Source organism: Lissotriton vulgaris, chromosome 4_1 (assembly GCF_964263255.1).
Source record: "Lissotriton vulgaris chromosome 4_1, aLisVul1.2, whole genome shotgun sequence".
Taxonomy (NCBI): domain Eukaryota; kingdom Metazoa; phylum Chordata; class Amphibia; order Caudata; family Salamandridae; genus Lissotriton; species Lissotriton vulgaris.
Window position 1 is genome coordinate 1,302,105,249 of NC_141691.1, and position 21,156 is coordinate 1,302,126,404.

At 33.8% G+C, this 21,156-nt stretch overlaps 11 non-coding genes across 11 annotated transcripts; all 11 read right to left on the minus strand.

Moving 5' to 3' along the window:
- Positions 1-647: 647 nt before the first annotated feature.
- On the minus strand, positions 648-721 carry TRNAI-AAU (transfer RNA isoleucine (anticodon AAU)). Its single transcript has one exon. It is a non-coding gene; the product is annotated as a tRNA-Ile (tRNA).
- A 1,652-nt stretch (positions 722-2,373) lies between these two features.
- On the minus strand, positions 2,374-2,447 carry TRNAI-AAU (transfer RNA isoleucine (anticodon AAU)). Its single transcript has one exon. It is a non-coding gene; the product is annotated as a tRNA-Ile (tRNA).
- Positions 2,448-3,489: 1,042 nt separating this feature from the next.
- On the minus strand, positions 3,490-3,563 carry TRNAI-AAU (transfer RNA isoleucine (anticodon AAU)). Its single transcript has one exon. It is a non-coding gene; the product is annotated as a tRNA-Ile (tRNA).
- A 1,652-nt stretch (positions 3,564-5,215) lies between these two features.
- TRNAI-AAU (transfer RNA isoleucine (anticodon AAU)) lies at positions 5,216-5,289 on the minus strand. Its single transcript has one exon. It is a non-coding gene; the product is annotated as a tRNA-Ile (tRNA).
- A 1,042-nt stretch (positions 5,290-6,331) lies between these two features.
- On the minus strand, positions 6,332-6,405 carry TRNAI-AAU (transfer RNA isoleucine (anticodon AAU)). Its single transcript has one exon. It is a non-coding gene; the product is annotated as a tRNA-Ile (tRNA).
- Positions 6,406-7,138: 733 nt separating this feature from the next.
- TRNAI-AAU (transfer RNA isoleucine (anticodon AAU)) lies at positions 7,139-7,212 on the minus strand. The gene has a single exon. It is a non-coding gene; the product is annotated as a tRNA-Ile (tRNA).
- Positions 7,213-13,651: 6,439 nt separating this feature from the next.
- On the minus strand, positions 13,652-13,725 carry TRNAI-AAU (transfer RNA isoleucine (anticodon AAU)). The gene has a single exon. It is a non-coding gene; the product is annotated as a tRNA-Ile (tRNA).
- Positions 13,726-16,493: 2,768 nt separating this feature from the next.
- On the minus strand, positions 16,494-16,567 carry TRNAI-AAU (transfer RNA isoleucine (anticodon AAU)). The gene has a single exon. It is a non-coding gene; the product is annotated as a tRNA-Ile (tRNA).
- Positions 16,568-19,082: 2,515 nt separating this feature from the next.
- TRNAI-AAU (transfer RNA isoleucine (anticodon AAU)) lies at positions 19,083-19,156 on the minus strand. The gene has a single exon. It is a non-coding gene; the product is annotated as a tRNA-Ile (tRNA).
- A 788-nt stretch (positions 19,157-19,944) lies between these two features.
- On the minus strand, positions 19,945-20,018 carry TRNAI-AAU (transfer RNA isoleucine (anticodon AAU)). The gene has a single exon. It is a non-coding gene; the product is annotated as a tRNA-Ile (tRNA).
- A 789-nt stretch (positions 20,019-20,807) lies between these two features.
- Positions 20,808-20,881, minus strand: TRNAI-AAU (transfer RNA isoleucine (anticodon AAU)). Its single transcript has one exon. It is a non-coding gene; the product is annotated as a tRNA-Ile (tRNA).
- Positions 20,882-21,156: the final 275 nt, after the last annotated feature.

The window sequence follows — 21,156 nt, forward strand, 5'->3', positions numbered from 1 at the left end:
AAAAAAATTACAATACAAAAGAGATTTTCATACTTAGTGTTAGAACTTAGAACCATTAATGTTTTTTCCATGTGTTTTAGCAATAAATAACAATTCATCACCTATATGCAATTGATTCATTTAATCATTCTATCAGCTTCCCCTCAAAGGCAATATAGAGATACACATGATACAGAAGAAAATACATCTATTTTCAACATTAAAGGAGCATCAAGTATTGGCTTGGAGACGGATTGAAAGTATGTCCTTGGCATTTTTAACTTTATGCTCTGAAGACTAAACTAATAGGCTCACTAAATATATAGCATACTATTGAAGAAATAGCAGATGATGAACTGCTACCGATTGTTAACCCGGGATAGTTGGAAAGCTTATATTCAGCTGTTTACATTCATACTATCTTTATATTTCATCAACAAGACAAAACAAAAATGACCTCAATAAATTGCAATAAATAAGAGATTTAGTTACTTGGTGTTAGAACTTAGAACCATTAATAGATATTTCAGGAGTTTTCAGAATAATAATTAATTCTACAACTATATCAAATGTATTCATCCAATCCTTCAAGCAGCATTTGATCCAAGGTGATAAACAGTCAAAAATGAGACACAAGAAACATTTATCTTTTTACAAGCAATTAAACTTGGCCTGTACAGGGATCGAACCTGTGACCTTGGCGTTATTAGCACCACGCTCTAACCATCTGAGCTAACAGGCCATTTTGCACAAATTACTGGAAGTCCAGCATATGAAGAAGTGCTAATGATAGTTAACCCGGGAGATTTGGAAAGCTTAACTTCAGAGGTTTACCATGAAGTTATAAATATATAATATCAACATGAAGAAACTTATATGACTTTAAAAAAATTACAATACAAAAGAGATTTTCATACTTAGTGTTAGAACTTAGAATTATTAATGTTTTTTCCATGTGTTTTAGCAATAAATAACAATTCATCACCTATATGCAATTGATTTATTTAATCATTCTATCAGCTTCCCCTCAAAGGAAATATAGAGATACACATGATACAGAAGAAAATACATCTATTTTCAACATTAAAGGAGCATCAAGTATTGGCTTGGAGATGGATTGAAAGTATGTCCTTGGCATTTTTAACTTTATGCTCTGAAGACTAAACTAATAGGCTCACTAAATATATAGCATACTATTGTAGAAATAGCAGATGATGAAGTGCTACTGATTGTTAACCCGGGATAGTTGGAAAGCTTATATTCAGCTGTTTACATTCATACTATTTTTATATTTCATCAACAAGACAAAACAAAAATGACCTCAATAAATTGCAATAAATAAGAGATTTAGTTACTTGGTATTAGAACTTAGAACCATTAATAGATATTCCAGGAGCTTTCAGAATAATAATTAATTCTACAACTATATCAAATGTATTCATCCAATCCTTCAAGCATCGTTTGATCCAAGGTGATAAACAGTCAAAAATGAGACACAAGAAAAATTTATCTTTTTTCAAACAATTAAACTTGGCCTGTACAGGGATCGAACCTGTGACCTTGGCGTTATTAGCACAACGCTCTAACCATCTGAGCTAACAGGCGGGTCTGCACAAATTCCTGGAAGTCCAGCATATGAAGAAGTGCTAATGATAGTTAGCCCGGGAGATTTGGAAAGCTTAATTTCGGAGGTTTACCATGAAGTTATAAATATATATTATCAACATGAAGAAACTAATATGACTTTAGAAAAATTACAATACAAAAGAGATTTTCATACTTAGTGTTAGAACTTAGATCCATTAATGTTTTTTCCATGTGTTTTAGCAATAAATAACAATTCATCACCTATATGCAATTGATTCATCTAATCATTCTATCAGCTTCCCCTCAAAGGAAATATAGAGATACACATGATACAGAAGAAAATACATCTATTTTCAACATTAAAGGAGCATCAAGTATTGGCTTGGAGACTGATTGAAAGTATGTCCCTGGCATTTTTAACTTTATGCTCTAAAGACTAAACTATTAGGCTCACTAAATATATAGCATACTATTGAAGAAATAGCAGATGATGAAGTGCTAATGATTGTTAACCCGGGATAGTTGGAAAGCTTATATTCAGCTGTTTACATTCATACTATCTTTATATTTCATCAACAAGACAAAACAAAAATGACCTCAATAAATTGCAATAAATAAGAGATTTAGTTACTTGGCGTTAGAACTTAGAACCAATTATAGATATTCCAGGAGCTTTCAGAATAATAATTAATTCTACAACTATATCAAATGTATTCATCCAATCCTTCAAGTAGCTTTTGATCCATGGTGATAAACAGTCAAAAATGAGACACAAGAAAAATTAATCTTTTTACAAACAATTAAACTTGGCCTGTACAGGGATCGAACCTGTGACCTTGGCGTTATTAGCACCACGCTCTAACCATCTGAGCTAACAGGCCGTTTTGCACAAATTCCTGGAAGTCCAGCATATGAAGAAGTGCTAATGATAGTTAACCGGTGAGATTTGGAAAGCTTAATTTCAGAGGTTTACCATGAAGTTATACTTATATAATATCAACATGAAGAAACTAATATGACTTTAAAAAATTACAATACAAAAGAGATTTTCATACTTAGTGTTAGAACTTAGAACCATTAATGTTTCTTCCATGTGTTTTAGCAATAAATAACAACCATCTGAGCTAACAGGCCATTTTGCACAAATACCTGGAAGTCGAGCATATGAAGAAGTGCTAATGATAGTTAACCCGGGAGATTTGGAAAGCTTAATTTCAGAGGTGTACCATGAAGTTATAAATATAAATTATCAACATGAAGAAACTAATATGACTTTAGAAAAATTACAATACAAAAGAGATTTTCATACTTAGTGTTAGAACTTAGAGCCATTAATGTTTTTTCCATGTGTTTTAGCAATAAATAACAATTCATCAATTATATGCAATTGATTCATCTAAACATTCTATCAGCTTCCCCTCAAAGGAAATATAGACATACACATTATACAGAAGAAAATACATCTATTTTCAACATTAAAGGAGCATCAAGTATTGGCTTGGAGACTGATTGAAAGTATGTCCTTGGCATTTTTAACTTTATGCTCTAAAGACTAAACTAATAGGCTCAATAAATACATAGCATACTATTGAAGAAATAGCAGATGATGAACTGCTACCGATTGTTAACCCGGGATAGTTGGAAAGCTTATATTCAGCTGTTTACATTCATACTATCTTTATATTTCATCAACAAGACAAAACAAAAATGACCTCAATAAATTGCAATAAATAAGAGATTTAGTTACTTGGCGTTAGAACTTAGAACCATTAATAGATATTTCAGGAGTTTTCAGAATAATAATTAATTCTACAACTATATCAAATGTATTCATCCAATCCTTCAAGCAGCATTTGATCCAAGGTGATAAACAGTCAAAAATGAGACACAAGAAACATTTATCTTTTTACAAGCAATTAAACTTGGCCTGTACAGGGATCGAACCTGTGACCTTGGCGTTATTAGCACCACGCTCTAACCATCTGAGCTAACAGGCCATTTTGCACAAATTACTGGAAGTCCAGCATATGAAGAAGTGCTAATGATAGTTAACCCGGGAGATTTGGAAAGCTTAACTTCAGAGGTTTACCATGAAGTTATAAATATATAATATCAACATGAAAAAACTTATATGACTTTAAAAAAAATACAATACAAAAGAGATTTTCATACTTAGTGTTAGAACTTAGAATTATTAATGTTTTTTCCATGTGTTTTAGCAATAAATAACAATTCATCACCTATATGCAATTGATTTATTTAATCATTCTATCAGCTTCCCCTCAAAGGAAATATAGAGATACACATGATACAGAAGAAAATACATCTATTTTCAACATTAAAGGAGCATCAAGTATTGGCTTGGAGACGGATTGAAAGTATGTCCTTGGCATTTTTAACTTTATGCTCTGAAGACTAAACTAATAGGCTCACTAAATATATAGCATACTATTGAAGAAATAGCAGATGATGAAGTGCTACTGATTGTTAACCCGGGATAGTTGGAAAGCTTATATTCAGCTGTTTACATTCATACTATTTTTATATTTCATCAACAAGACAAAACAAAAATGACCTCAATAAATTGCAATAAATAAGAGATTTAGTTACTTGGTATTAGAACTTAGAACCATTAATAGATATTCCAGGAGCTTTCAGAATAATAATTAATTCTACAACTATATCAAATGTATTCATCCAATCCTTCAAGCATCGTTTGATCCAAGGTGATAAACAGTCAAAAATGAGACACAAGAAAAATTTATCTTTTTTCAAACAATTAAACTTGGCCTGTACAGGGATCGAACCTGTGACCTTGGCGTTATTAGCACAACGCTCTAACCATCTGAGCTAACAGGCGGGTCTGCACAAATTCCTGGAAGTCCAGCATATGAAGAAGTGCTAATGATAGTTAACCCGGGAGATTTGGAAAGCTTAATTTCGGAGGTTTACCATGAAGTTATAAATATATATTATCAACATGAAGAAACTAACATGACTTTAGAAAAATTACAATACAAAAGAGATTTTCATACTTAGTGTTAGAACTTAGATCCATTAATGTTTTTTCCATGTGTTTTAGCAATAAATAACAATTCATCACCTATATGCAATTGATTCATCTAATCATTCTATCAGCTTCCCCTCAAAGGAAATATAGAGATACACATGATACAGAAGAAAATACATCTATTTTCAACATTAAAGGAGCATCAAGTATTGGCTTGGAGACTGATTGAAAGTATGTCCCTGGCATTTTTAACTTTATGCTCTAAAGACTAAACTATTAGGCTCACTAAATATATAGCATACTATTGAAGAAATAGCAGATGATGAAGTGCTACTGATTGTTAACCCGGGATAGTTGGAAAGCTTATATTCAGCTGTTTACATTCATACTATCTTTATATTTCATCAACAAGACAAAACAAAAATGACCTCAATAAATTGCAATAAATAAGAGATTTAGTTACTTGGCGTTAGAACTTAGAACCAATTATAGATATTCCAGGAGCTTTCAGAATAATAATTAATTCTACAACTATATCAAATGTATTCATCCAATCCTTCAAGTAGCTTTTGATCCATGGTGATAAACAGTCAAAAATGAGACACAAGAAAAATTAATCTTTTTACAAACAATTAAACTTGGCCTGTACAGGGATCGAACCTGTGACCTTGGCGTTATTAGCACCACGCTCTAACCATCTGAGCTAACAGGCCGTTTTGCACAAATTCCTGGAAGTCCAGCATATGAAGAAGTGCTAATGATAGTTAACCGGTGAGATTTGGAAAGCTTAATTTCAGAGGTTTACCATGAAGTTATACTTATATAATATCAACATGAAGAAACTAATATGACTTTAAAAAATTACAATACAAAAGAGATTTTCATACTTAGTGTTAGAACTTAGAACCATTAATGTTTCTTCCATGTGTTTTAGCAATAAATAACAACCATCTGAGCTAACAGGCCATTTTGCACAAATACCTGGAAGTCGAGCATATGAAGAAGTGCTAATGATAGTTAACCCGGGAGATTTGGAAAGCTTAATTTCAGAGGTGTACCATGAAGTTATAAATATAAATTATCAACATGAAGAAACTAATATGACTTTAGAAAAATTACAATACAAAAGAGATTTTCATACTTAGTGTTAGAACTTAGAAACATTAATGTTTTTTCCATGTGTTTTAGCAATAAATAACAATTCATCACCTATATGCAATTGATTCATTTAATCATTCTATCAGCTTCCCCTCAAAGGAAATATAGAGATACACATGATACAGAAGAAAATACATCTATTTTCAACATTACAGGAGCATCAAGTATTGGCTTGGAGACTGATTGAAAGTATGTCCTTGGCATTTTTAACTTTATGCTCTAAAGACAAAACTAATAGGCTCACTAAATATATAGCATACTATTGAAGAAATAGCAGATGATGAAGTGCTACTGGTTGTTAACCCGGGATAGTTGGAAAGCTTATATTCAGCTGTTTACATTCATACTATCTTTATATTTCATCAACAAGACAAAACAAAAATGACCTCAATAAATTGCAATAAATAAGAGATTTATTTACTTGGCGTTAGAACTTAGAACCAATTATAGATATTCCAGGAGCTTTCAGAATGATAATTAATTCTACAACTATATCAAATGTATTCATCCAATCCTTCAAGTAGCTTTTAATCCAAGGTGATAAACAGTCAAAAATGAGACACAAGAAAAATGTATCTTTTTACAAACAATTAAACTTGGCCTGTACAGGGATCGAACCTGTGACCTTGGCGTTATTAGCACCACGCTCTAACCATCTGAGCTAACAGGCCGTTTTGCACAAAATCCTGGAAGTCCAGCATATGAATATGAAAGTTATAAATATATAATATCAACATGAAGAAACTTATATGACTTTAAAAAAATTACAATACAAAAGAGATTTTCATACTTAGTGTTAGAACTTAGAACCATTAATGTTTTTTCCATGTGTTTTAGCAATAAATAACAATTCATCACCTATATGCAATTGATTCATTTAATCATTCTATCAGCTTCCCCTCAAAGGAAATATAGAGATACACATGATACAGAAAAAAATACATCTATTTTCAACATTAAAGGAGCATCAAGTATTGGCTTGGAGACGGATTGAAAGTATGTCCTTGGCATTTTTAACTTTATGCTCTGAAGACTAAACTAATAGGCTCACTAAATATATAGCATACTATTGAAGAAATAGCAGATGATGAAGTGCTACTGATTGTTAACCCGGGATAGTTGGAAAGCTTATATTCAGCTGTTTACATTCATACTATTTTTATATTTCATCAACAAGACAAAACAAAAATGACCTCAATAAATTGCAATAAATAAGAGATTTAGTTACTTGGTGTTAGAACTTAGAACCATTAATAGATATTCCAGGAGCTTTCAGAATAATAATTAATTCTACAACTATATCAAATGTATTCATCCAATCATTCAAGCATCGTTTGATCCAAGGTGATAAACAGTCAAAAATGAGACACAAGAAAAATTAATCTTTTTTCAAACAATTAAACTTGGCCTGTACAGGGATCGAACCTGTGACCTTGGCGTTATTAGCACCACGCTCTAACCATCTGAGCTAACAGGCCGGTCTGCACAAATTCCTGGAAGTCCAGCATATGAAGAAGTGCTAATGATAGTTAACCCGGGAGATTTGGAAAGCTTAATTTCGGAGGTTTACCATGAAGTTATAAATATATAATATCAACATGAAGAAACTAATATGACTTTAGAAAAATTACAATACAAAAGAGATTTTCATACTTAGTGTTAGAACTTAGAGCCATTAATGTTTTTTCCATGTGTTTTAGCAATAAATAACAATTCATCACCTATATGCAATTGATTCATCTAATCATTGTGTCAGCTTCCACTCGAAGGAAATATAGACATACAAATGATACTGAAGAAAATACATCTATTTTCAACATTAAAGGAGCATCAAGTATTGGCTTAGAGACTGATTGAAAGTATGTTCTTGGCATTGTTAACTTTATGCTCTAAAGACTAAACTAATAGGCTCAATAGATATATAGCATACTATTGAAGAAATAGCAGATGATGAAGTGCTACTGATTGTTAACCCGGGATAGTTGGAAAGCTTATATTCAGCTGTTTACATTCATACTATTTTTATATTTCATCAACAAGACAAAACAAAAATGACCTCAATAAATTGCAATAAATAAGAGATTTAGTTACTTGGTGTTAGAACTTAGAACCATTAATAGATATTCCAGGAGCTTTCAGAATAATAATTAATTCTACAACTATATCAAATGTATTCATCCAATCCTTCAAGCAGCATTTGATCCAAGGTGATAAACAGTCAAAAATGAGACACAAGAAACATTTATCTTTTTACAAACAATTAAACTTGGCCTGTACAGGGATCAAACCTGTGACCTTGGCGTTATTAGCACCACGCTCTAACCATCTGAGCTAACAGGCCATTTTGCACAAATTACTGGAAGTCCAGCATATGAAGAAGTGCTAATGATAGTTAACCCGGGAGATTTGGAAAGCTTAACTTCAGAGGTTTACCATGAAGTTATAAATATATAATATCAACATGAAGAAACTTATATGACTTTAAAAAAATTACAATACAAAAGAGATTTTCATACTTAGTGTTAGAACTTAGAACCATTAATGTTTTTTACATGTGTGTTAGCAATAAATAACAATTCATCACCTATATGCAATTGATTCATTTAATCATTCTATCAGCTTCCCCTCAAAGGAAATATAGAGATACACATGATACAGAAGAAAATACATCTATTTTCAACATTAAAGGAGCATCAAGTATTGGCTTGGAGACGGATTGAAAGTATGTCCTTGGCATTTTTAACTTTATGCTCTGAAGACTAAACTAATAGGCTCACTAAATATATAGCATACTATTGAAGAAATAGCAGATGATGAAGTGCTACTGATTGTTAACCCGGGATAGTTGGAAAGCTTATATTCAGCTGTTTACATTCATACTATTTTTATATTTCATCAACAAGACAAAACAAAAATGACCTCAATAAATTGCAATAAATAAGAGATTTAGTTACTTGGTGTTAGAACTTAGAACCATTATTAGATATTCCAGGAGCTTTCAGAATAATAAATAATTCTACAACTATATCAAATGTATTCATCCAATCCTTCAAGCATCGTTTGATCCAAGGTGATAAACAGTCAAAAATGAGACACAAGAAAAATTAATCTTTTTTCAAGCAATTAAACTTGGCCTGTACAGGGATCGAACCTGTGACCTTGGCGTTATTAGCACAACACTCTAACCATCTGAGCTAACATGCCGGTCTGCACAAATTCCTGGAAGTCCAGCATATGAAGAAGTGCTAATGATAGTTAACCCGGGAGATTTGGAAAGCTTAATTTCGGAGGTTTACCATGAAGTTATAAATATATAATATCAACATGAAGAAACTAATATGACTTTAGAAAAATTACAATACAAAAGAGATTTTCATACTTAGTGTTAGAACTTAGAGCCATTAATGTTTTTTCCATGTGTTTTAGCAATAAATAACAATTCATCACCTATATGCAATTGATTCATCTAATCATTGTGTCAGCTTCCCCTCGAAGGAAATATAGACATACAAATGATACTGAAGAAAATACATCTATTTTCAACATTAAAGGAGCATCAAGTATTGGCTTAGAGACTGATTGAAAGTATGTTCTTGGCATTGTTAACTTTATGCTCTAAAGACTAAACTAATAGGCTCAATAAATATATAGCATACTATTGAAGAAATAGCAGATGATGAAGTGCTACCGATTGTTAACCCGGGATAGTTGGAAAGCTTATATTCAGCTGTTTACATTCATACTATCTTTATATTTCATCAACAAGACAAAACAAAAATGACCTCAATAAATTTCAATAAATAAGAGATTTAGTTACTTGGCGTTAGAACTTAGAACCATTAATAGATATTCCAGGAGCTTTCAGAATAATAATTAATTCTACAACTATATCAAATGCATTCATCCAATCCTTCAAGCAGCGTTTGATCCAAGGTGATAAACAGTCAAAAATGAGACACAAGAAAAATTAATCTTTTTTTAAACAACTAAACTTGGCCTTTACAGGGATCGAACCTGTGACCTTGGCGTTATTAGCACCACGCTCTAACCATCTGAGCTAACAGGCCATTTTGCACAAGTTCCTGGAAGTCCAGCATATGAAGAAGTGCTAATGATAGTTAACCCGGGAGATTTGGAAAGCTTAATTTCGGAGGTTTACCATGAAGTTATAAATATATATTATCAACATGAAGAAACTAATATGACTTTAGAAAAATTACAATACAAAAGAGATTTTCATTCTTAGTGTTAGAACTTAGATCAGAGGTCTTCAAACTTTTGTAGGTTGAGCCCCCACGGCTGATTTTTTTTAGATGTTGGGCCCCCCCACCACCTGACAAATTTCTGGAATCGACCGCCACACGCACATTCCGGGCATATCCAGCAAATAATGTTCAATACAATAAGAGTGTTTAGTAAACTGCAGGTTTGTGAGTGAATGTGGTGAAATGACAGAGGCTTATTATGGCAGTAACCAATGATCAGGGTGGAGGAAATAATGTACTGATCCCTGAACAAACTTCCAGTCTTATGATTAGGGTTGCCAGCTCATTATTTTGATGTCACAGATGGTAAAAAAATAAGCAGTCACCTAAAGCTGTATTTTCAGCAATTGTCTGAGCATACTTTGAACAGCAAATAGAAATAGAAATAACTTTTAATTGATTTCTAGAGCTGCCTAAATGATCCATGACTGATAATAAAAGGGAATAAAGACAGAAAAGTAACATTAAAAATGAATACATACTTCTTATTCATAACCATATTTAGCAATTTGCAGGCTGTTTAAACAACACATGGCTGGCTGGCATTTTGAGTGCCTGCTAATTTAATTTTAAAAGAAACTTTCAGGGACGTTATAGGGATTTTGGGAGCTCTGGGCCAAATTTATTTGGGGGGCCCCTGTTCGGACCAGCTTTGGTTTAAAGATCCAGTCTCCGCTCTTTCATGCCTTCTTTGGTCAAATACTAAATGTGTGTACATCTAATATTCAGGGATAGTGATGTGTGTCAGTAGGAAACACAACAGCAGTTCACTAATATTACTGCAAATAATCTCTGTCACACCCTCCCATTTCTCATATGTGAGGTCCTGTATTGAGCTAAAATACACTTTTTTAATGGATGTTGCATGACACAAACACATTTTGTCTGCAAAATGTCTGTAATAGACTCTTACATGTTGAAAATGAATAATATTAATGCTATTTACAACATTGTGTTTGTAAATTATTCAAGGTAATGAGGGCAAGACTGTAGAACAGAGCTGGCTCTTTCAACGCCGCCCCCCCCCTCACCCCCTTTGACAGGCTGGGGCCCTGGGCTGCCTTAAAACCATAGCTGCCAAGGTTTCAGATTGCCATGTGTGACATTTAAAAAAAATGTGAAATTATGAGTGACATTTCAATGACTATGAGTGAAACTTTCTCGCGAGCAAAAATCATGCAATTAAGACGAGTGAAACTTCTAAATATCAGAAATTACAGCCATTTGAGCAACAAGAAACTCCAAGAACTTCTTGAAACTGTTGCAGAGAGACACAAACGGAAGGACACTAACTAATTATGCAAGAAGGCTGGCCGTGAACAGATATTGATAAGATCATGTTGCTGAGACATCTTACTCTAGTCTTTTACTGCAGCATCACTTGCTTCCAGTTTGTCTGTAGGAACGTGCTGTTTTAGAGTGAGGTTTAACCATCTGTGACCGCCAACCTTGCTCATAATTGCTATAGTCTGGATTTTGCTACCTAACCTACATACATACAACACCATCTCTGAGTCAGTGCTACCTAAATGTTTTAACACAATGTACTTTCGTTTCCACATCATTTACTTTAGTTACCACTTATACTTAATCGGCAGTGCTACCTGTACCAAATATTTTTGCAAGCATGATTCAGCACGTGCCATGTAACTATAGTAACACCGGCGGCGTGGACTTTCACTTAGTATAGTGACGACCCTACTGGTCACTTACTGCACTCATTGCCCAGCCACAATGTATTTACTCTACCGCAGCCTGTCTTCATGCTGGCAGCCACTCGAGTCGACACTCCTCGCGGCCGATCGCAGTCCTCAAGGTGGGGCACTGAGGCTGCAGTGTTGCGCGGCGAAGATCATCCCCATTCCTCCCTTAATTCTCCCATAGTGCTTCGACTCCCTGACTCACAGCCCACCCCTTCCCTGGGGCCCGTCTTTTGGAGCGACTTGCGCACTCCTGTAATGTGGAGAGCTTACACCGGCCTGCCCCACACTGTCCTCCCAGATTCCTAACTCTGACTGTCCACCAATTAGTGCTTAATTTGTGCCGGTGGTTGCAGGTGATAGGCACCGGCTATCGTAGTAGGTGGAAGAAAGACCGTCACCTAAGGTGAAATAAAGAAAGACTAAGCAGCCTTTCTATTTGACACCACCTGGTTTTACCAGCAGTGGTGGAGAGCGGCTGGGAGCTCCCCAGATAAACTTCGGGCCCTAAGTTTTTATTTTATTTTAATTCATCACTGTCTGTCTTTCCCAAATATCTCAATGTTCTCTCGTCACAACTCCCATATCTCTCACTCTTGCATCTCTCACTCAGTGTACTCTAATCAGAGCCCTCATTATCTCAGTAGTTTGACATCACAATAAGCACTCGTGTCCACTCACCAGAACTCGAACTTTAAATGTCAAGATAGCAGATCACTCGAATTCACTGCCCTCATAACAGACCCCTTGCAGTAGCTCTCACTGTCCTCTTACCAGATCCCTCGCATCTTCCCAGCCACTCGCCAGTTTCCTCACTCGCTCCCTGTCTCACCAGACGACTCACTCTCCCCACCGTTTTATAAAGATCCCTCAAACTCGCTTTCCTCTAACTGGGACCCTCACACTTACTCTTACAGCCCTAACACTCTTCTTTCCCAACCCCTCCCAAAACATCTACGGAAACTTTGTTTGCTTTCTGGGAAGATAACTTTCCCAGGAGGGGGTTAATTCATACAGCTGAAATGCTTCAGCTGCAGTGGGAGGCAAGGGGTCTCCTCTGCTAAAACCGGCGTGTCTGTTTCTTTTCTTTCGGTTTTAGCAGTAGACTCCTTGCCTCCCACTGCAGCTCGAGCACGTCAGCGAAGAATTAACCCCCTCCTGGGACAGTTATCAAGACAAAAGAACAGGTCGATTTCCCCTCCCTCTCCCCTCCAACCATACCGGCTCTAAGAAGGCTTGCGACGGACGGACGCAAGAAACAAAGATAAGATTGGTGTGGAGTGCGCGCCCCCCCTGGGATGGTGTCGCGCCCCCCCAGGGGGGCGCGCCCCACAGATTGAAGAACTCTGACTTAGATCCATTAATGTTTTTTCCATGTGTTTTAGCAATAAATAACAATTCATCACCTATATGCAATTGATTCATCTAATCATTCTATCAGCTTCCCCTCAAAGGAAATATAGAGATACACATGATACAGAAGAAAATACATCAATTTTCAACATTAAAGGAGCATCAAGTATTGGCTTGGAGACTGATTGAAAGTATGTCCCTGGCATTTTTAACTTTATGCTCTAAAGACTAAACTAATAGGCTCACTAAATATATAGCATACTATTGAAGAAATAGCAGATGATGAAGTGCTACTGATTGTTAACCCGGGATAGTTGGAAAGCTTATATTCAGCTGTTTACATTCATACTATCTTTATATTTCATCAACAAGACAAAACAAAAATGACCTCAATAAATTGCAATAAATAAGAGATTTAGTTACTTGGCGTTAGAACTTAGAACCAATTATAGATATTCCAGGAGCTTTCAGAATAATAATTAATTCTACAACTATATCAAATGTATTCATCCAATCCTTCAAGTAGCTTTTGATCCATGGTGATAAACAGTCAAAAATGAGACACAAGAAAAATTAATCTTTTTACAAACAATTAAACTTGGCCTGTACAGGGATCGAACCTGTGACCTTGGCGTTATTAGCACCACGCTCTAACCATCTGAGCTAACAGGCCGTTTTGCACAAACTCCTGGAAGTCCAGCATATGAAGAAGTGCTAATGATAGTTAACCGGTGAGATTTGGAAAGCTTAATTTCAGAGGTTTACCATGAAGTTATACTTATATAATATCAACATGAAGAAACTAATATGACTTTAAAAAATTACAATACAAAAGAGATTTTCATACTTAGTGTTAGAACTTAGAACCATTAATGTTTCTTCCATGTGTTTTAGCAATAAATAACAACCATCTGAGCTAACAGGCCATTTTGCACAAATACCTGGAAGTCGAGCATATGAAGAAGTGCTAATGATAGTTAACCCAGGAGATTTGGAAAGCTTAATTTCAGAGGTGTACCATGAAGTTATAAATATAAATTATCAACATGAAGAAACTAATATGACTTTAGAAAAATTACAATACAAAAGAGATTTTCATACTTAGTGTTAGAACTTAGAACCATTAATGTTTTTTCCATGTGTTTTAGCAATAAATAACAATTCATCACCTATATGCAATTGATTCATCTAATCATTGTGTCAGCTTCCCCTCGAAGGAAATATAGACATACAAATGATACTGAAGAAAATACATCTATTTTCAACATTAAAGGAGCATCAAGTATTGGCTTAGAGACTGATTGAAAGTATGTTCTTGGCATTGTTAACTTTATGCTCTAAAGACTAAACTAATAGGCTCAATAAATATATAGCATACTATTGAAGAAATAGCAGATGATGAAGTGCTACCGATTGTTAACCCGGGATAGTTGGAAAGCTTATATTCAGCTGTTTACATTCATACTATCTTTATATTTCATCAACAAGACAAAACAAAAATGACCTCAATAAATTGCAATAAATAAGAGATTTAGTTACTTGGCGTTAGAACTTAGAACCATTAATAGATATTCCAGGAGCTTTCAGAATAATAATTAATTCTACAACTATATCAAATGCATTCATCCAATCCTTCAAGCAGCGTTTGATCCAAGGTGATAAACAGTCAAAAATGAGACACAAGAAAAATTAATCTTTTTTCAAACAATTAAACTTGGCCTGTACAGGGATCGAACCTGTGACATTGGCGTTATTAGCACCACGCTCTAACCATCTGAGCTAACAGGCCGTTTTGCACAAATTCCTGGAAGTCCAGCATATGAAGAAGTGCTAATGATAGTTAACCCGGGAGATTTGGAAAGCTTAATTTCAGAGGTGTACCATGAAGTTATAAATATAAATTATCAACATGAAGAAACTAATATGACTTTAGAAAAATTACAATACAAAAGAGATTTTCATACTTAGTGTTAGAACTTAGAACCATTAATGTTTTTTCCATGTATTTTAGCAATAAATAACAATCCATCACCTATATGCAATTGATTCATCTAATCATTCTATCAGCTTCCCCTCAAAGGAAATATAGACATACACATTATACAGAAGAAAATACATCTATTTTCAACATTAAAGGAGCATCAAGTATTGGCTTGGAGACTGATTGAAAGTATGTCCTTGGCATTTTTAACTTCATGCTCTACAGACTAAACTAATAGGCTCAATAAATACATAGCATACTCTAAAAGAAATAGCAGATGATGAAGTGCTACCGATTGTTAACCCGGGATAGTTGGAAAGCTTATATTCAGCTGTTTACATTCATACTATCTTTATATTTCATCAACAAGACAAAACAAAAATGACCTCAATAAATTGCAATAAATAAGAGATTTAGTTACTTGGCGTTAGAACTTAGAGCCATTAATAGATATTTCAGGAGATTTCAGAATAATAATTAATTCTACAACTATATCAAATGTATTCATCCAATCCTTCAAGCAGCGTTTGATCCAAGGTGATAAACAGTCAAAAATGAGACACAAGAAAAATTTATCTTTTTACAAACAATTAAACTTGGCCTGTAGAGGGATCGAACCTGTGACCTTGGCGTTATTAGCACCACGCTCTAACCATCTGAGCTAACAGGCCATTTTGCATAAATTACTGGAAGTCCAGCATATGAAGAAGTGCTAATGATAGTTAACCCGGGAGATTTGGAAAGCTTAATTTCAGAGGTTTACCATGAAGTTATAAAAATATAATATCAACATGAAGAAACTTATATGACTTTAAAAAAATTACAATACAAAAGAGATTTTCATACTTAGTGTTAGAACTTAGAACCATTAATGTTTTTTCCATGTGTTTTAGCAATAAATAACAATTCATCACCTATATGCAATTGATTCATTTAATCATTCTATCAGCTTCCCCTCAAAGGCAATATAGAGATACACATGATACAGAAGAAAATACATCTTTTTTCAACATTAAAGGAGCATCAAGTATTGGCTTGGAGACGGATTGAAAGTATGTCCTTGGCATTTTTAACTTTATGCTCTGAAGACTAAACTAATAGGCTCACTAAATATATAGCATACTATTGAAGAAATAGCAGATGATGAAGTGCTACTGATTGTTAACCCGGGATAGTTGGAAAGCTTATATTCAGCTGTTTACATTCATACTATTTTTATATTTCATCAACAAGACAAAACAAAAATGACCTCAATAAATTGCAATAAATAAGAGATTTAGTTAATTGGCGTTGGAACTTAGAACCATTAATAGATATTCCAGGAGCTTTCAGAATAATAATTAATTCTACAACTATATCAAATGTATTCATCCAATCCTTCAAGCAGCATTTGATCCAAGGTGATAAACAGTCAAAAATGAGAAACAAGAAAAATTAATCTTTTTTCAAACAATTAAACTTGGCCTGTACAGGGATCGAACCTGTGACCTTGGCGTTATTAGCACCACGCTCTAACCATCTGAGCTAACAGGCCGGTCTGCACAAACTCCTGGAAGTCCAGCATATGAAGAAGTGCTAATGATAGTTAACCCGGGAGATTTGGAAAGCTTAATTTCGGAGGTTTACCATGAAGTTATAAATATATATTATCAACATGAAGAAACTAATATGACTTTAGAAAAATTACAATACAAAAGAGATTTTCATACTTAGTGTTAGAACTTAGAGCCAATAATGTTTTTTCCATGTGTTTTAGCAATAAATAACAATTCATCACCTATATGCAATTGATTCATCTAATCATTGTGTCAGCTTCCCCTCGAAGGAAATATAGACATACACATGATACTGAAGAAAATACATCTATTTTCAACATTAAAGGAGCATCAAGTATTGGCTTAGAGACTGATTGAAAGTATGTTCTTGGCATTGTTAACTTTATGCTCTAAAGACTAAACTAATAGGCTCAATAAATATATAGCATACTATTGAAGAAATAGCAGATGATGAAGTGCTACCGATTGTTAACCCGGGATAGTTGGAAAGCTTATATTCAGCTGTTTACATTCATACTATCTTTATATTTCATCAACAAGACAAAACAAAAATGACCTCAATAAATTGCAATAAATAAGAGATTTAGTTACTTGGCGTTAGAACTTAGAACCATTAATAGATATTCCAGGAGCTTTCAGAATAATAATTAATTCTACAACTATATCAAATGTATTCATCCAATCCTTCAAGCATCGTTTGATCCAAGGTGATAAACAGTCAAAAAGGAGACACAAGAAAAATTAATCTTTTTTCAAACAATTAAACTTGGCCTGTACAGGGATCTAACCTGGGACCTTGGCGTTATTAGCACCACGCTCTAACCATCTGAGCTAACAGGCCGGTCTGCACAAATTCCTGGAAGTCCAGCATATGAAGAAGTGCTAATGATAGTTAACCTGGGAGATTTGGAAAGCTTAATTTCGGAGGTTTACCATGAAGTTATAAATATATATTATCAACATGAAGAAACTAATATGACTTTAGAAAAATTACAATACAAAAGAGATTTTCATACTTAGTGTTAGAACTTAGAGCCATTAATGTTTTTTCCATGTGTTTTAGCAATAAATAACAATTCATCACCTATATGCAATTGATTCATCTAATCATTCTATCAGCTTCCCCTCAAAGGAAATATAGACATACACATTATACAGAAGAAAATACATCTATTTTCAACATTAAAGGAGCATCAAGTATTGGCTTGGAGACTGATTGAAAGTATGTCCTTGGCATTTTTAACTTTATGCTCTACAGACTAAACTAATAGGCTCAATAAATACATAGGATACTATTGAAGAAATAGCATATGATGAAGTTCTACCGATTGTTAACCCAGGATAGTTGGAAAGCTTATATTCAGCTGTTTACATTCATACTATCTTTATATTTCATCAACAAGACAAAACAAAAATGACCTCAATAAATTGCAATAAATAAGAGATTTAGTTACTTGGCGTTAGAACTTAGAACCATTAATAGATATTTCAGGAGCTTTCAGAATAATAATTAATTCTACAACTATATCAAATGTATTCATCCAATCCTTCAAGCAGCATTTGATCCAAGGTGATAAACAGTCAAAAATAAGACACAAGAAAAATTTATCTTTTTACAAACAATTAAACTTGGCCTGTACAGGGATCGAACCTGTGACCTTGGTGTTATTAGCACCACGCTCTAACCATCTGAGCTAACAGGCCATTTTGCACAAATTACTGGAAGTCCAGCATATGAAGAAGTGCTAATGATAGTTAACCCGGGAGATTTGGAAAGCTTAATTTCAGAGGTTTACCATGAAGTTATAAATATATAATATCAACATGAAAAAAAATTATATGACTTTAAAAAAATTACAATACAAAAGAGATTTTCATACTTAGTGTTAGAACTTAGAACCATTCATGTTTTTTCCATGTGTTTTAGCAATAAATAACAATTCATCACCTATATGCAATTGATTCATTTAATCATTCTATCAGCTTCCCCTCAAAGGAAATATAGAGATACACATGATACAGAAGAAAATACATCTATTTTCAACATTAAAGGAGCATCAAGTATTGGCTTGGAGACGGATTGAAAGTATGTCCTTGGCATTTTTAACTTTATGCTCTGAAGACTAAACTAATAGGCTCACTAAATATATAGCATACTATTGAAGAAATGGCAGATGATGAAGTGCTACTGATTGTTAACCCGGGATAGTTGGAAAGCTTATATTCAGCTGTTTACATTCATACTATTTTTATATTTCATCAACAAGACAAAACAAAAATGACCTCAATAAATTGCAATAAATAAGAGATTTAGTAACTTGGTGTTAGAATTAGAACCATTAATAGATATTCCAGGAGCTTTCAGAATAATAATTAATTCTACAACTATATCAAATGTATTCATCCAATCCTTCAAGCATCGTTTGATCCAAGGTGATAAACAGTCAAAAAAGAGACACAAGAAAAATTAATCTTTTTTCAAACAATTAAACTTGGCCTGTACAGGGATCGAACCTGTGACCTTGGCGTTATTAGCACCACGCTCTAACCATCTGAGCTAACAGGCCGGTCTGTACAAATTCCTGGAAGTCCAGCATATGAAGAAGTGCTAATGATAGATAACCCGGGAGATTTGAAAGCTTAATTTCGGAGGTTTACCATGAAGTTATAAATATATATTATCAACATGAAGAAACTAATATGACTTTAGAAGAATTACAATACAAAAAAGATTTTCATACTTAGTGTTAGAACTTAGAGCCATTAATGTTTTTTCCATGTGTTTTAGCAATAAATAACAATTCATCACCTATATGCAATTGATTCATCTAATCATTGTGTCAGCTTCCCCTCGAAGGAAATATAGACATACAAATGATACTGAAGAAAATACATCTATTTTCAACATTAAAGGAGCATCAAGTATTGGCTTAGAGACTGATTGAAAGTATGTTCTTGGCATTGTTAACTTTATGCTCTAAAGACTAAACTAATAGGCTCAATAAATATATAGCATACTATTGAAGAAATAGCAGATGATGAAGTGCTACTGATTGTTAACCCGGGATAGTTGGAAAGCTTATATTCAGCTGTTTACATTCATACTATTTTTATATTTCATCAACAAGACAAAACAAAAATGACCTCAATAAATTGCAATAAATGAGAGATTTAGTTACTTGGTGTTAGAACTTAGAACCATTAATAGATATTCCAGGAGCTTTCAGAATAATAATTAATTCTACAACTATATCAAATGTATTCATCCAATCCTTCAAGCATCGTTTGATCCAAGGTGATAAACAGTCAAAAATGAGACACAAGAAAAATTAATCTTTTTTCAAACAATTAAACTTGGCCTGTACAGGGATCGAACCTGTGACCTTGGCGTTATTAGCACCACGCTCTAACCATCTGAGCTAACAGGCCGGTCTGCACAAATTCCTGGAAGTCCAGCATATGAAGAAGTGCTAATGATAGTTAACCTGGGAGATTTGGAAAGCTTAATTTCGGAGGTTTACCATGAAGTTATAAAAATATAATATCAACATGAAGAAACTAATATGACTTTAGAAAAATTACAATACAAAAGAGATTTTCATACTTAGTGTTAGAACTTAGAGCCATTAATGTTTTTTCCATGTGTTTTAGCAATAAATAACAATTCATCACCTATATGCAATTGATTCATCTAATCATTGTGTCAGCTTCCCCTCGAAGGAAATATAGACATACAAATGATACTGAAGAAAATACATCTATTTTCAACATTAAAGGAGCATCAAGTATTGGCTTAGAGACTGATTGAACGTATGTTCTTGGCATTGTTAACTTTATGCTCTAAAGACTAAACTAATAGGCTCAATGAATATATAGCATACTATCGAAGAAATAGCAGATGATGAAGTGCTACCGATTGTTAACCCGGGATAGTTGGAAAGCTTATATTCAGCTGTTTACATTCATACTATCTTTATATTTCATCAACAAGACAAAACAAAAATGACCTCAATAAATTGCAATAAATAAGAGATTTAGTTACTTGGCGTTAGAACTTAGAACCATTAATAGATATTCCAGGAGCTTCCAGAATAATAATTAATTCTACAACTATATCAAATGTATTCATCCAATCCTTCAAGCAGCATTTGATCCAAGGTGATAAACAGTCAAAAATGAGACACAAGAAAAATTAATCTTTTTACAAACAATTAAACTTGGCCTGTACAGGGATCGAACCTGTGACCTTGGCGTTATTAGCACCACGCTCTAACCATCTGAGCTAACAGGCCATTTTGCACAAACTCCTGGAAGTCCAGCATATGAAGAAGTGCTAACGATAGTTAACCCGGGAGATTTGGAAAGCTTAATTTCAGAGGTGTACCATGAAGTTATAAATATAAATTATCAACATGAAGAAACTAATATGACTTTAGAAAAATTACAATACAAAAGAGATTTTCATACTTAGTGTTAGAACTTAGAACCATTAATGTTTTTTTCCATGTGTTTTAGCAATAAATAACAATTCATCACCTATATGCAATTGATTCATCTAATCATTCTA